This window comes from Apteryx mantelli, chromosome 15, assembly GCF_036417845.1.
Source record: "Apteryx mantelli isolate bAptMan1 chromosome 15, bAptMan1.hap1, whole genome shotgun sequence".
Classification (NCBI taxonomy): domain Eukaryota; kingdom Metazoa; phylum Chordata; class Aves; order Apterygiformes; family Apterygidae; genus Apteryx; species Apteryx mantelli.
In genome coordinates, this window is record NC_089992.1 from 22642537 (window position 1) to 22658727 (window position 16191).

Below are 16191 nucleotides of genomic sequence, written 5' to 3' on the forward strand. Positions count from 1 at the left end.
GGGGAAATTTTGGTTTTTTATATTAGTTTATTTTGGGCAGAAGACGATTGTTAGCTTCCTACCAGTGTTTTTGCTAGATTATTTTTCAAGACTGCCTATAGGTTTGTTTGCCTGTAAAAATCTGAAATATTAAGTTTGTGGAATTCATGAAGCAGAAATAAGATATCAATGTAAATGGTCAACAGTAGAAATTACCAAAAGGAGAAAAAGATCTGTGTTGTTTGGAGCTGGGGGAAACAATGAATAAATACCACTGAATACTTAAATAGAAGAGCTACATTTAGGGAAAGGGCTTGCATTCAAGTATATATGGAAGAAGGAGGGAAAACTGGAAGAAGAGTAAAGGGCAGAGGAATGACGAGAATGAAGATTGATTGGGCAACAAAACTGACGCAGCTCGGGCCATCTTGGAGACCTGAGCCAGCATTCTACAAATTCTTCAGCACAGGACAGATAACATTTAAGTTCTCTGTAAAAGTCAAAGCATGTTGCTTCACTGAGCCTAAGTCCTGAAAATAGCTTCGTTTTAACCACATCCTAGGTTTCATCACATATGCTACTTTAGGCTATGAATGTTTCACTGTATTTTTAAACAACAAATTATTGATTGGTATCTCCAACTTTCTTATTTAATCCGAATAAAAGAATCAGAAATTTATGCACATAAGCTAAGAATATTGGTGCATATATTTTTTTGTGGCAAACAGCTTGGGATGCCATCTCCTCCCCACCCATCTCCCAAACTCTGCTGCTGCTGTTCTGCAGCTTTGCTGATCCCTCAGGTCCACCGAGGCAGGCTGTTGCGGGGCCAGGTCATCAAATGGGCCATTTATCCCATCATAACCAATCCCATTCCTCTCCCCACAGCCCAGGGACTAAGGTCACAACATTTCGGTGACCTGCTTTCCCTACAAACCTGTTTCAGCACAAATGAGGGGGTAACGAATCGTGACTTGTAAACGGGAACATCAGGATGGCTGAGGTGACAAAGAAAACGCACAGGTAACTCATGCTCCCCGCCGCTGCCTCCTCCGCGACACTCACAGCCTTCTGCACGGCTGCTCCGTGAACCGATCTGGCTGAACCACTACTCAGCTGGGTAATCACCACTCAGCTCCTGCCTGGAGTTTCTCTGATCCTTTTCTTGATACAGCCATAGCAGCACTTGTGTTAGCACAGCAAAAAACCATGAGACGGGGGCAGGAGGAGACGGGCAATTATTTAAAATGGCTTGCGCAATACTTCTGCCAAAAGATCAACCAGACTGAGGGTGTGGATCCAGGTGACAATTAAAGGATTACAGGGCTAGTTACAGCCAGAACAGATAGTGCCATTTCCTCCTCTTCTGGCCCTGGCACGTGACCCTATACCTTCTCACATGCTCCAGTTCTAGTGTTCGTCTGACTAGGACAAGCTGATTCAGGGACCAAAACCAGCACGAAAGCTTAAATAAATAAAAATTCACAGTTGAGCAGCGTTAACAGCTTACCACTGCTGACAGGGATATTCTCCCCTACCATGCTCCTGGTCCCAAAGTCTGGCTCCCTCCTTTGTGCTTGTTCTGATGCTCATTAGCCTCCTCACTGAGCCAATTCAAGTTACGAACCTATTGCTGAAACCTCCACTTTTTTTTTCCACTGGATTTAATTTTCTGCTGCTTTATCAAGTTGAATAAGTTCAGTGGAGGGCCCACAGGTGCTGGTACAAGGGAAGCAGTGGAAGCATACAGCTGGGGAGAGGAGGGAAGTTGGGAGGAAGAACTAAGCTATCATTTTTGGATTAATTTAGGTGCTTTTTCATGTAACAGCTGAGAGGAAAGGATATAAGATCTATAAAGAGAAAAGTACTGCTGCAGGGTAATTAAGACCTAGGAGTAAACATGCCAAATGGTGCTTGCCACATGACAACAAACAAATGTGAATCAGAACCGTGAATCAGTACTTGAGCGGAGGAAGGAATGTTTTTGCTGCCATTCAGGAAGCACTTCAATTGTTTGGAGAAGGTGTGAGTCATTAGCTCCGGCATGTACAAGTGAGATGTCCAATAACTATAAATACCTGACATACCTCAGGGGCTCTTTGAAATGGAAGAGTGGAAATCTATATGTACTCTCGCAAAATTACAGAAGCATGAAGCCATGCATCACTTCACATATTTTGATTTGTTGTGTTTAGGCTCTTCTGAATTACATTATCCAAGCATGAAGAGCTGTAACCTTGAAAGGACCTGTTTTCTTGCTTCCGACACTTTGGATAGCAAAACAGCTATTTGGGATAAAAGATGCGAAGTGCACAGGACTTGATAACATAATAATTTAACACAATATTTTAGTATGTCTGAACTGGTAACTTATCGTAGCCATTAAGTGAAATTAATTTTTTGATGGCAACCAAGAAACTTACTGGCAACAGTTCTGTGTCATAAAAACAATCCTTCTCCTCATTTCATGTCCACTAGCAAGAGCTCAGCACTGAGAAAGTAAAAAAAGTTATACTGCAATCTCACAACGTCCAGTTTTACTATAACTGTAGTATTCTTCAGCTGTAATAAGACCAAGCTCTTCTTAACCTGTTTATAACTCCTAATACAATTTATTCCTTCCAAATGCAGGGTAAAACTCTTGCCTTACTGACTTCAGCAGAGGGAGTTTTCATTCTCAAGTGAAAACCACCACAGTATCACAGAATATTAGTGGATCAGGGCTGTCAAGAACCCAAGAAGGGCACTGTTCCAAATCTAAATGTAGCTATTCAGGTGGCTTAATGCAACGCATTACTGTATGAATCAAAGCACAGCCCCTGTTCCTTTGGATATGCAGCTTTTAGATTTTTCCCTATGAAAGTCATCAAGTTGAGAAAGTATTAAACTCCTACACAATCCTTCTAGGGAAAAGCATGTTTTCTTCACATTCTGTGTTTTTCAAAATGATTGTTGCAATGTCTTCTCCCTTGGATAAAAGACACTCCAGAGTGTCCTGGTAGACTATAAATGATCATGTTACAAGCACCTTCCACATGAGAATATATAAAATATGCCAGGTGGTGAGAGCTTTGGTTAGCACAGGTTCAGAGCATAAATAAGCATTATCCCCGTCTGAGTGACTCACAAGCTCCAGGGAAAACTGACTGCACATGAGGAAGGGGGGGGGGGAAGGCCTAGGAAGTTGGACACATGAGACTCATTCATTTACCCCATCACCCCTTCTCAGAATGGCAAAATGCAAAAGGAAGACTAAAAACCTATACTAGTCCCTTGTACAGGCATACTGAAAGTGTGATTTTACAATATCATAAATACTTAGTTACACTTTTATATCATTAAGTGATATCCTTTGTTAATTCAACCCCCTTTAAAATTTCCTTGTTAAGAAAGAAGCTCTTCAGAACTATACATCTCTTTTCCCTGATTTAATAAACAGACTTATCCAGGAATACTTTTATGAGGAACTTAATTTTCCCTTCTACATCTACCCAGTTAAGTTATTTTGTCTTCACAGAGAGTGATCAGGCATCACTATAAGCTGCCATTATATGAAATGACCCTTCGAACCTCCTGTTCCTTTGATTAAGGGTTTTGGAGCGTGAAAGCCTAGCTGTCCACAATATTACTGCATTTGAAACATTACAATCTGCATTTAACTAGGGCTACAGCACACACAACTTCGCTACTGTTGGGAAACCATTAGAATATAAGGTGATATCTCTTCCTTTGCTAACAAATTGCAAGTTGTATTAAATTGTCACTCACTGAAGGCTTTTAGCAGTTTCGCACTTCATATTACAGTCTTTTCAGAAAGTGAGCAACTTTCTATACACTTTCGATACAAAAAGAAGGCTGTTTTAAAAACCTAGAAGACTGAAACATAAATGTTCAAACTTATTGCTGCAGAGCAAATAAATCAGGAAACACTGCAGAGGTCTTATCAGTGAATGCTTCTGCGAGCCCGAGCTGCCCAGAAAGCAACATGAGAACATGGGGAAGCTTGCAACTACAACAGGATTATCCCACTGATACATTTACACATGGGCACCGGAATAATGCTAATAATTCTTAAGACATTTAAAGAGCATTTAATGAGCTTGCACTGTGCCACTCATGCCACTCTCCTACCATCCTGTGAAGCAGAAGCCAACTGCTCCTGACTGGGCTGAGCGCTGCTGCGTTTGCCTTTGTAAGAGTGGCTGAAGGACGGTCAGGCTCAAATAGCTGTTGGTGAAGTCACAAGCTAAATTTGCAGCACGTGTCACACAGTGGTTCTCTAACATGCAAGCGGTAAGAATAAACTAGCCTGTCTCACTTTCAAGACAGCCAAGGTAATGGTAGTGCTTTTGCACCGGAATCACAAATCACCTAAGCCGTGTGCAATTTAAAAAGGCTCTAGAAGCAGCAGGTTTTCCACAGCGGGGCCCGTCAGACTGCTGAGTCAGCAGTGAGAGCTCCTATGCTCTCCTTGAGCGCACATGCTTGGACTGAAAAAGGCACCAACCAGAAAAATAAAATATGCAATGAAACAGGCATAGAGATATAAACTCACTTAAACGATTAAAAAAAATATCTCTTAAGAAGTCTCATTCAAATGACGTCATCATTATTATAATAAAGTAATTCTTCTGAAAACTAGCAACATTAGAAAGCTACCATGGAAGTGCCTTTTTTTTTTTTCCCCTCCTCAGATCAGGAGTCTCATCCGCCCTCCTTCCACGAAGCTAAATTTATCATCTTCTACCAACTTTCACACGTACAGGAGAATCTGTTTACAATCTAACAAGCATGAAATAGAAACATGTCTAATTAAAGTGACCTGCTAACTTCAGTGAATGCTACAGATTTCCCTGCTTTCACTAAGATTTTATTAAGACTTAGCTTCGTATTTTCTTCTGATTAAGAAGTGGCCTCATTTATTCCACCAGCCACCCAAGTCAGACACAGCCTGTGGCCATAACAGAACATTGTTGTTGAACCTTTGTCCACCCTTTCAAAGTGGACACTTAATGACTGCTTTTTTTCCTACAAGATCCTCCTCAATTCACAGAAAAAGCAAGAACCACTTCTCTACACATAAAGCAGTCACCCACAACAAGACCATTTGCTCTGAGAGACCAGAAAATGTCAACTGCATGTAAACCAGCCCCAGAGAGTTAAGTGGGGAGACTGTCAGTTCTACATTAGATCACTGCATGGTTCTGTCCTCTCTCTATTATTTTCATATTTCCCCCTGTGCAATTTTGTGATTTTTGCTTTAAGAGAGAATGATTAGCGTTCTCTTGAAGGGTACATTCCCATTAATCAGTGAAGTGTGATGGGGAACCAGGCTGAATCTTACCTGGCTTTCCATCATAAACCACAACAATTCAACCTCGAAAGTGCGTTTGCGCAAACCATACTAGCAACTGAAGCTACTCACAGAAAGCTACTGCCCAGTAAACTTCATTTTCCGAATTTACTCTTAGTTATGATTAATATCACATTAAGAACCATAATTTTGTTAAGAAATTACTCAGCCTGAAGACTTGAGAGTAACTAGAACCATGCAACTGGGATAACTGCCCCTACCAGTCGGACCTTCACACTTCCAAACATATGCTCCTCTTTTTCAGATTTTGAAAAAATCTCTTCAGAATTGAACAAAACTCCCACGTTTATGCAGTATGCATACACTTGTTAATCCAATCAGTTTTATTATGAAGAAATTACTAAAATTCAAGTATTTGAAACTCAGGTAACAAACTGTCCAAAACAGCATTCAGTTGTAATCACAAACCTTAACGAAACAGAAAAAGATCTCCTACAGAAAAAGCTGAACAAAAAGATAGAATTAAAATATATAAAACAATGAACAAAATAAAGCAGAGCAAGAACTTGTCCACCAACTCCCAATATACATACAAGCATTCCATTTAAGTAAAAGGGATAAGTAACGAATTTGAAATTGATTTTGCATTTACGTAATTGACTTTGCCACCCACAGGCTTTTAACCACTGGCTTCTGCATATATTTAAGAAGATCACAGCAAGGTTTATAGATAGGTAGTATCTTTAGTCCAACCAATAGGCATGAAAAACAGGTTCTGATGTTTATCAGTCCTTTTCAAGGGTTCTTTAGATTGGAAAGGACCTGTGGAGGTCGTCTGGTCCAAACACCCACCCTCAAAGCAGGTTACTCTGGGCCTCATCCAGTCAAGTTTTGAACATCTCCAAGGGCTGAGGCTCCACTATCTACCAGGGCCCCATTCCAACATCTGACCATACCCATGGCGAAGTTATTTCCCATTATATGTAATATGAATTTCTCCCTTGCTTGCAGCTTGTGTTCATTACTTCTTGTCCTCTCACTGTGCACCTCTGAGAAGAGTCTGAGTTCATCTTCTCTTTAAAGCTCCCTGAAACCCACAAAAGCCACTAAAACAGGGCCTGTACTATACCTAGTACAGCCTAAACATGCATCTATTGCAGTTTCCATGTAAACAAATCCAGAGAATGATCAAATGCGACATTTGGTAGGTTATGCTGCATTTTATACGGTTACAGTCTTGCAGCCATTTGTGTGACACTGCCGTCATCAGCATTCAGCAAAGAAACAAGGATGCTGCAGTTCTCTCTGACACAATCAGAGGCGAATCCAAGACACATCATACCGAGCGCTATTAAACTTCCTGGCCAGACAGAAATGCATGACAGCCTGGTCTTGCTGTGGGAACATGTAAGAATTCCACGTACACTGCTGTCAATGCTTACAGTGCAGAAGAAAGGAGACATCCCATGGGACACCTTAATATAAGAGGTAGTAACACCTGGCAACTCAGCTGGTTCATGCAGTACAAAGTGTCAAACACAGAAGGCACAGCCTCGCTTCACTCACTCCAACTCTTCAGCTCAACGGCTCTTCACTCAGTCCAACACCCTTTCCTTTAAACAAGGAAGCAGACTGACAGATTTTCCTACTGCATCCACATATCGTATTCTAGCACTACGAGTCAGCTGAAAGAACGGAAAAACACATCTATCAAGAGTGGGCTGAAGGTATCAGTCAAGAAGTAAAAACTTGTCTTGCTAGTTAGATGGAGTGATTTATAAAGCTACCGTCCCTCAGTGAGAACATGGTGATTGACTATGCAACTTCACTTCAGTGCGAAGCAAAGCAAGTTAGCTTAAACAGTTTAAGATGTTCAAATCCCTAGCAGTAACATAAACTAAACTGTTTCACTCCACACTGAAGTCGATTAAGAGATATTGCAGCTCAGTTCTGTAGCTCAGCTGCAGGGGCAGGAATCACTAGTTGAGGGATGGTAACCAACAGCTAAGGGACAGTATTTCCTTAACGTCTTCCTGCCCAACTCAAAAAGAACGTGTCAGGCTACGCCCACAGAGAGCAGAGCTGAGCTGAGACAAGGTGGCTGGCAGGTATAACAACTTCCTTCATAAGTATCTGAAGCAAAAATAAAATCTAAACATATTTAGTATTCTGCAAAGAAAAGTCATTGTTGACCAAATTTTATTTTTATATACTAAAAAGCTTCATTTTTAGAAACATTAATGGGGGGAGGAAGAGAGACAGAGAGAGAGAGACAGACAGACAGACATGATGGTCAGCAGTAGTAAATCATCTACAAGAAAGATTTTGGGAACACACAAGTGCTTCAGGCTCTCAGCTTTGTCCCATCCCATTTTTACTTTGATCTCAGTAAGTTATTCATCTAATTGGTTCAAGCTATATCTTTTGATCAAACTTTTGTAATATATAATTCGGAAATTAGTTTCTTAGAGGAACAAGAGTTGTCAGATAGTAACTGGTATCAGATCAACCCCCACAAAGTGGTAACAGCTTAGGACAAGTTAGAGCCAAAGTTGGAACTTCCAAGTATACGTGCAAATTATTATTTTTTAAAAACCACAGTGTTAACATTACAAGGGAAGAAAAGGGAGGAAAGATCATATCTTCTGAGCCCTTGATCAAATTACTTTGTAATTCACCCACTAAATCTATCCCCTTGTTCCCATAAGAGACAGCAATCTGAGACAGAATAAGCTTGCGGATTTTAGAGCACTTAAAGAAAAAAGGGAACCAATTACAATGTTGCAACTAAATCTCAGCAGATGTAGAAGCAGTCAAAGATATTTTAAATAGTTAATTTTATGGAAATTTTCAGATATAAAATAGAGGTCAACATTATCTAAAATCTATGTGCAAGATACACAAATCAGGAGCACAGAACTATATAGTATCTGCAATTGCCTATGGTTTCTGTAAGTGAACTTCTTTTTCAAAGTAATTGTCAAAAATATTAGTTTCCAGCATTTCCAAGATGGTATCTGATACTTCTTAATTTATCCTAGCCTCTCATCTTCGAAACAATTGAGTCCCTGTCACAGCATCTAATTTCCATTTTACACATCTTGTAATTGTGTTCGTCCCTTTGTCCTTGAAAGCTGACTTCTGAAATGATTCTCATCATTAACACATCTACAAAGAGCAAGCAACTCACTCCCTTTCTAGCTCCTTTGGTTAAAATCTACTGCTAATTATTTCTCTTTCATGTTTTGGAAAGTTGGAAATTGCTGTAAATGGTTCTTTTACACAAGACATGTCCAAGCCCAATGTGCTTGGACATTTCTCTGTTCTGGAAGGGATATATATTTTGTGGAGGTTTGGGATTCATAATCTGTGAACTAATCCGATGCATCCTGTTACATGACTTACTATTCGCTTTGTCTTCAAACAAATCCTGATTGTCTTTGGCCATATTTAAATTCTTACTAATTCCCTTTGCATATTTAGGAACTATTCCTCTCAGCCTAAAAATCTTACACAGTGTTTCTAGAATTCCCTAAGACTTTCAAGCATTTTACTTCACTCCATCTACTTCCTTTCTTAAACCTATAGCACTCTTATTTTCTTACAGAGCAATGTACATTGCTTTCCTTAGAATATGGACATGCTAACATTTTTCAACCTGATAAACTAAAAGCTGCTAAGTACTCACCAAGATAAAAAAAATGTGAAAAATATAACTCATAACATTTGTTGAGCTGTGTCTATTTCATGATGGGGATTCATTTATATATATAAATATATATACACACACACACATATACATATATAATGTCCACAGCCATTGGCCATTAAATGTCTCCACAATCTTACCATTTCTAAAAGTGTCTGCATTGCTTACAAACATGCTGCATTGACATAAACAGCATAATAACATCCAGATCGTACATAAAACAAAAGCCGTAAGTACAAAATTTTACTAAACCTAAAAGCGTCACCTTCAGGTTTAAAAACAAGTGCTTGTAACTATTCCACAGTTGATCAAGTTGCCAAGAACAAACTGCAATGTTTCGATCCCACAATCACAAATTCTTGATTTCTACGAGAAAGGAGAAAAATAAAAGTCCCCTTTGAAAGCATACAGCCAAACCACCTCCTATGTACTCCTTCACTCCTCAGTATGCTTATATACTGTGAATACTTAGCATTCTGCTTGAAGTTCACGACTTGTCTAGCTTGATTAAAACACCAGCCAGCCCCCTGACAGCAGAAGGGATGGAACTGTAGCCTGAAGAGCCTGACAGATTAAAACAAAGCATCAGCCTAATAACTAGGCACAGTAACACGACTAAACACAGGCTTCATTTTCGAGTCCTAAATAAACAAGTTACATCATACAGCCTATATAATAATAATAATAATAAAAACCCTTCACTTTGAGTGCTCTGCAGAGCAATAAATGAAACTGAAATAAGCTGTATATTGTATCTTCATTTTATGAAGAAGAAAATTCCTTAACCTCTTTGTCTCTCAGTTGCCAAGGCTACAAGAGGCATGACAAAGGCAGGAAGAAAACCCAGATATTTCTTGGCTCCCAGGTTTTTTGCTGTTTGGCCGTATCATCTTCCTAAATTGTAGGCTTTACTCTTAGTCATTTTAGCATACGTAGGATTTCACGAGCAGCCTGTTTTTCTGATGATTCTAATCAGCTTTCCTTTTTGCAAATCTGCCCAATTATTTGGTGACTGAGTTTGATCACTCCTTGCCTATACCTACTTGCAAATAATCGAGGAAAGAATACCCCAACCAGTTCTAGCTAAGGAATGACACATTCCTGGAGAAGAAAGTTAAACCAAGCTATTTTTAAAGGTATGCAAATGGTGCGAGCAAAGACAGGAAACCACATTCTAAGTGTAAATTAAACCCATTCTTCTGTAAGATCACTGAAATCTTTGAAAAATGGCTTTACCTACACAGTTTTTTTCCAGAATTTTTGTACACTGCAAAAGGAAACACGTGGCAACAGGAAAATCAAGTGATAGTCCTCCTCTGCAAAGATGTAATGAAATCTCCTCCTTCCAAATGGGATCCGAGTTTGCCAACTCCAGCAGCCACTGCAGTATTTGAAACAAAAATGAATCACAAAATGTGATTTGGCAAACAGCTGCTGAAACATTCAGCAAGTCCGTTTTCCCTCTTTTTCATTTCCTTCTACCATTTGAATAATATCTTTAAAAGGCTTTTAAACACCTCAACGATTAAACTCACGCATCGCTAACAACTAGAGAAGGCACCCCCGAGCCCCATGAACTTCAGCACGAGCGCCGCGTCGCAGTCGGACAGACCAGGCTTTGTAAGGCGAGCACTCCTCGTACGACCAGTTCCCAGACTGGTGTGGCATTTCTGGCAGCTGCTCTCGTTCTTACGTATGGTTTGGTTTTTCGGGGAGGCTGCCTACGTGCCTTCCTAGACCTGAAAGCATCAGGCGATTTCTCCCAGTTGATTTCCCATTAGGGAAAAGACAACACTATCACAGTTTTAAAACTGGTTCCATCAATTTTCAGGCATGCAAAGGCAAGAGTAAGATTTCCACAGCACAATAAATTATCACCTACATCACAAAAAATCCAGAACACACCATAAAAGCAGAAAATGGGAGATCCATGCCAAGGACAAGAATTGCATTTGATATAAGGAAGCCTTTTTTTTAAACTGAATTTTTTTGTTTGTTTGTTTTTAAGATGATGTAAATCTCTACTAGGCATTTTGCAGAGAACACGTAACGCTGTGTTGAAAGAAAAATACAAGGACAAGACCTAGTAGATGAATCAGAGATAGGAACCCATCCTAGGGATATCCTAACATGCTGCCAGACTGAAGGACGCTAGCTGGAGCCACTATACAAGAAATTCCTCCAGAAACAATTATAAAAAAAAAGAAATAAAACTTGGCGCAGTTATCACAGATGTTTGAAGCAATAACACATTTTATTGAAGTAGGTAAAAAACTACATGTGAGGAAAACACATACTCCAGTATACCTTTTGATACAGGTTTCACATCAGACGAGAGGCTAGCAACAAGTCACGGGACAGGGATAACTACTCTTTCACTGGACATATATCTTTAAAATCACTGACTTCTCACTAGAAGGTGCTACTGTATTTAAAATGGTCTCAAAGATTCACAGAATAAAAGTAGTAAATATTTCTGAATCAACAAAAAATAAGTTCTAACATGCAACTAGCCAGCCAACAGGCTACTTTATAGTAGTTTCCATTTTTAAGACAGGCAAAGATACCAAACCACCCTTGTTTGGGATCTCACAACTCACCCTCAGAAAAATCTCAGCACTAACAAAAAAGTTAAAAGTTAACAAAATATCTTCCTCCTTCCCAGAAGAACTTCAATAACATTTTAACCAACATCTTCTCTTCTGTATGTTTTAAGTTTGGGAATTTTTATCATCTAGCACCAAGGTCCGACAGTCATTTCTACTTTGTCAACAACGAAACTGTCCAAAGGCAGCCGCAGGCAGATCTAACGACCGATTTCACAGATCATTGGTTCGGGTAGTGTTTGTAAACTGCTGACCCCAAAACATGAGGAATTGCGAGGGCCTTGTCCAGCGGAGCGTGACTCGGAGCCGGCCGCACAACGGGAACCGACGAGAGAGCCCAGGGTCCCAGCCGGTCTTTTGGAAAAGACTTTCAGGGAGTTTATTCCAAGTGAATCATATTAGCCTACATAAACAAATTAGCACATTGTTCTGATTTCCCCTCCCTCAAAACGCATCATGTTCTCGCAGTGCAAGACTACTGTACAAATAATTTAAGACATGCCAAAAGCTACCGCAAAGCCCTAATTACAGCAGTATTACTCCGTATATTTTTAAATCAAACAAAATCTATATTAGCCTGCTAAAAACCCAGCCATTACTCCAAAATCTTCAATGCAGATTAAGAAAGAAATCTCTGCGGTAAAGTCATAGCCAGATTAGACTGTTATCGGACCTCCATGCAGAAAGAACCTCAATTTTTGCTGTAAGATAAGACTGACAATTTGTGGTGTGCATACAAAAACTGCAAAGCAAACCAAGTTGGACATATCTGACAATACCAGAACACTTAACCGCATTTTACAGTTTTGCGGTCAGCCTGTCTGATCTCCCCCATTACAACTAACGAAAAAGTGATCTTGGGATCAGAAATGAAAATTCTGAAAAGAAGACTTCCTTATTTATAAGAAAAAAAATTCTTCTCCATCTTAAAGCGAACAGTTCTGATATGAAAAATTATCCAAATTATTCCTGTCATTGAACAACACAGAAATTAACTCCAAAGATTACCCTCAAATCACATGCTAATGTTAAATATTCAGGCATCAAAAAAATACGTACTGATCAGCAGATTTGACTGCAGACTTCAGGTATGCAGTGTAGCTCACAGAAACATTCAGCTAGCAAAACCTACTGTTACCCTGAATGGACCACATCACGTCATCCAAGCCGTGTTTTGACAGCAAGTTACACAAGAATGATAACAATACAACAGAGCTGCAAACAGCAAATATAATAGTGCCAGGATATGCCTCTAGAAACACTTTTTGATATAAAAACATAAATCTTTACCATATAAACTAAAGATTTAAACCTCTTACAACAGAAGCAGTAGCAGCCTAACAGCTGGGGTCAATACCCATAATGTATTACAGCAACCAAACAAATATTCAGCGTAATTCGCTGTTCTCAAAATGCTGCGCAGCAAAGTGTCTATGACCATGAGAGTGTCTTGAGTCCTCTTTTCAACTCTGGAAGAATTGACTTTGGGCAGCCTTTTAAATCTCTGATTTGTTAAATCAGTGAATGATGGAGTTCTGCTTTATGACTAGAGATGACTTCTCTTGGGAAGAAAAGAAGCATTTTCCCCCAACTATCTGCTTCCTGTCTGCACGGACAACTGAGATGCTCATGAAATGTTTCCTCAACCACCACTTTATAGGCAAACATTTTTAGATAAACCCAAGTCAGACCAAATTTCTGGACAGAGCTATGGGAACTCTATTCACACTCACCAGACACTGAAATGTTGGGCTGATAAGCTGTTACGAGCAGTTTTAAATCACTGTTACCTTCTACTGTACTACTCTGCAGGTAGAAACGCACTCATCCTGAAGTACTAGCATGATTGGAGATTTAACACTGCTCCCTAAAACAGTAATAACAGCCACTTCCACAAAAATCTCTCCGTAAGATATACAGATACACGTCCTGAGAAATCTAAGCTCAAGACACAATCCTTCTTTTGTCAGTAGAAAAGAGCAGATGTCTCCTCTTTGAATCAAAGCTTGCAGAAGATTATATTTTCTTCCCAGTAACACTAAAAAGTTGATTTTGAGATTTTCAGGATTTCAGAACAATGTAATGTAGAATGACCATGTCTGTCCAAAATCTTCCTGCTTCATGGTCAATTAAAGATATTTACAACCAGGGAGTACTCTTCAACTATGGACAGAAATTCGATACCTTAACTTTCACAAATACTAAAATGGACCTGTTCAGAATGGTTTTCTATAAAAACAGAGATACATGTATGATATGAAATTGCAGAAGTTGGGGCATCAAGTGCTAGAATCAACAAGTCTGTAGAGCCCTAGTCTAAAAAAACCCAAAAAAGCCACAACTCCTAAAATTATTTTTTCAGTTCAAGGACATTGTTTTCTGAAGAAGGCACATTCTCTTTTCCAAGTCTTTTTTTTTTTTTGCCAGATTCCAAACTAGGCCCTTTAGACCAAATTCTGCTTTGTCCACTAGCCTCTAGCTATGAAGCCAAGGAAGAAATACTCCAGAAAAAAAATGAGTAATTTGAAAAAAGTTCCAAAAAACCCAACAACTTTTGCAATTTGTACCAGTATTTTTTTCAGTTATAATTTTAGTCAGCACATTCCAATGATTTTGAAATATGAAAGTACTAAAGAAAACATTTCCTACTCAGAAGACTGCACTTTCAAGTCTCGCATGTGAACTGGGGGGGACTGTGGGTCTCACAAAGCTAGAAGACAGGAAAAACATCTTAAGTTTTACAGGGCTACAAGAAACAATTATCCTACTAAAACCAAAATAAAAATAGACCAAAGTAATGCTAAGAATTAAAAGCATAAAGTTTATGTAATAAAGAGCACAAAACTCAAGAGAAACGCTCATCTGAAAAATATGCAAAAAAAAAGCCTTTCAAAAAGGCACATTTATTCCAACATGTCTTAAAGTGGCAGAAGAGATTATCCTCCCTCTATTTTCACACTGGGTGCAGCTTATCTGAAAAGAAGTATTTTTCACAGGTGCTAGTATACACAGTAAAACACTGTAGACCCTTTAGGGTTGCACCAAGTAGCAAAGCAGCATTTAAAAAGAAAATTATCTTTATTATGAGAAGTCTTCACTTTTCCCTCTCATGGAAAAAATAAATGGGGACATTTATTTCAATATGTTTTTCTTTATATTAAAGGCTAGATTTCTGGTATTTCAAGTACTCCTCCTGACTAATTTCAAGAATCATATCCCTTTTGCTCTCTGAATGTTTCTCTGTTCTGGAACGACCCTCATGCACGCCCAAGGATACTAAAGCGATGTGTTAATGTGATGCACAAAGCGCGCTCCTTGTCAGCCTGAGCAAGGTGCCTTGTGCAGGTATGGTTGTCCACTCTCCTTGCATTTTTTAAGATCTCGGAGCATGATTCAAGGGTTAGTTAATCTCTCAAACTAATGAACGCAGTTTCTTTCTTGTGATGTGACAACTTTCCCTTCTAAACTAGATCATGAAACCACGGCCAAGCAAAAGACATGTTCAGAGAGAACCGTTAGAGGTACAGCCTGACGGTGAGTGCAAATGTATTCACGAAACAACTCCCATACTGATTAGTCCTAGAAGAATACAGGAACTGCTCAGACTTTTAACTGTCCACTGGAAATAATTTTCAGTGCTCTTATGCCGATTGTGTAGGCAGGGCAAACATTAAAGAAGTTAAAACTAGATGAGATTCCTGACTTAAAATACCTAGAATACAGACAATTTATAAATGGACAGGAGAATGCCAAATAGAAATTACAAGAAATCTGCTATTACCTCATGTTCACAAAAAGGAAAGAAATTAAGATTTCAGATGATAATCAAAACTGTTCCCATATCATTTGAAATGCAAGTTTGAATGGATAAACATCTCATTCATTAAAAGCAACAGAGACAAATGTGAGAAGCTGTATTATTTTGCTCTAGAGAGATTGACTTTGATATGAGACTGCGTTGGTGAACACTATAAAGCATACACTAAAAATATAACACTATCATGATTTTAGGAAAAGCACAGCATACATTTGCTTATCCACTGACACTTATTTTTAATTATTTCACTTGTTCAATAATTCTTTCATCTGTGACTCAGCTATTTGCATCCAGCACAATCTCAGCAACTATGAATATATGCTGGCTGCTTATCTTTCAAGGTATTTTCCCCACCTTTCTTTTTGCATTTGTAATTAGATGGAAAAAGTAAACAACTCTGCTAGCTAGCACAGTCTAAAAAAATTTCAGTGTTACTCATGAAATGCCATGTCAGAGACTGTTGGCTGAAATTATAAACTTCTCTCAGTAAGTGGAGCTTGCCGCTGATGACAGCATTATTCATGATATGGATTCTGCCTGTATGTACTTCTGTCTGTATTCTACAGATTTCATTTTGTTCAGATGTTTGCACCTTTCATATTAAGGCATTCAGAAGTCAACTTTCTGTGTAGGTAGAATAAGCAGACAACTGCAGGTACTCATCTCTAAAAAAACCAATTACATAATATCTGAAAACTTAAGAAATATAATTCCCACTTACATTTAAGTGTCGCTGCTTTGGTATTTCACCTGTTTACTGTGATTT

At 38.9% G+C, this 16191-nt stretch overlaps 1 long non-coding RNA gene across 1 annotated transcript in view; it reads right to left on the reverse strand.

The window, feature by feature from the left end:
• The window catches only part of LOC106496510 (uncharacterized), a 65833-nt gene that overhangs the window by 41779 nt on the left and 7863 nt on the right, over window positions 1-16191 (reverse strand). Inside the window, exon 2 of the long non-coding RNA XR_010885769.1 lies at window positions 10239-10383. This is a non-coding gene — a long non-coding RNA (uncharacterized lncRNA). The remainder of the gene's footprint in view (window positions 1-10238; window positions 10384-16191) is intronic.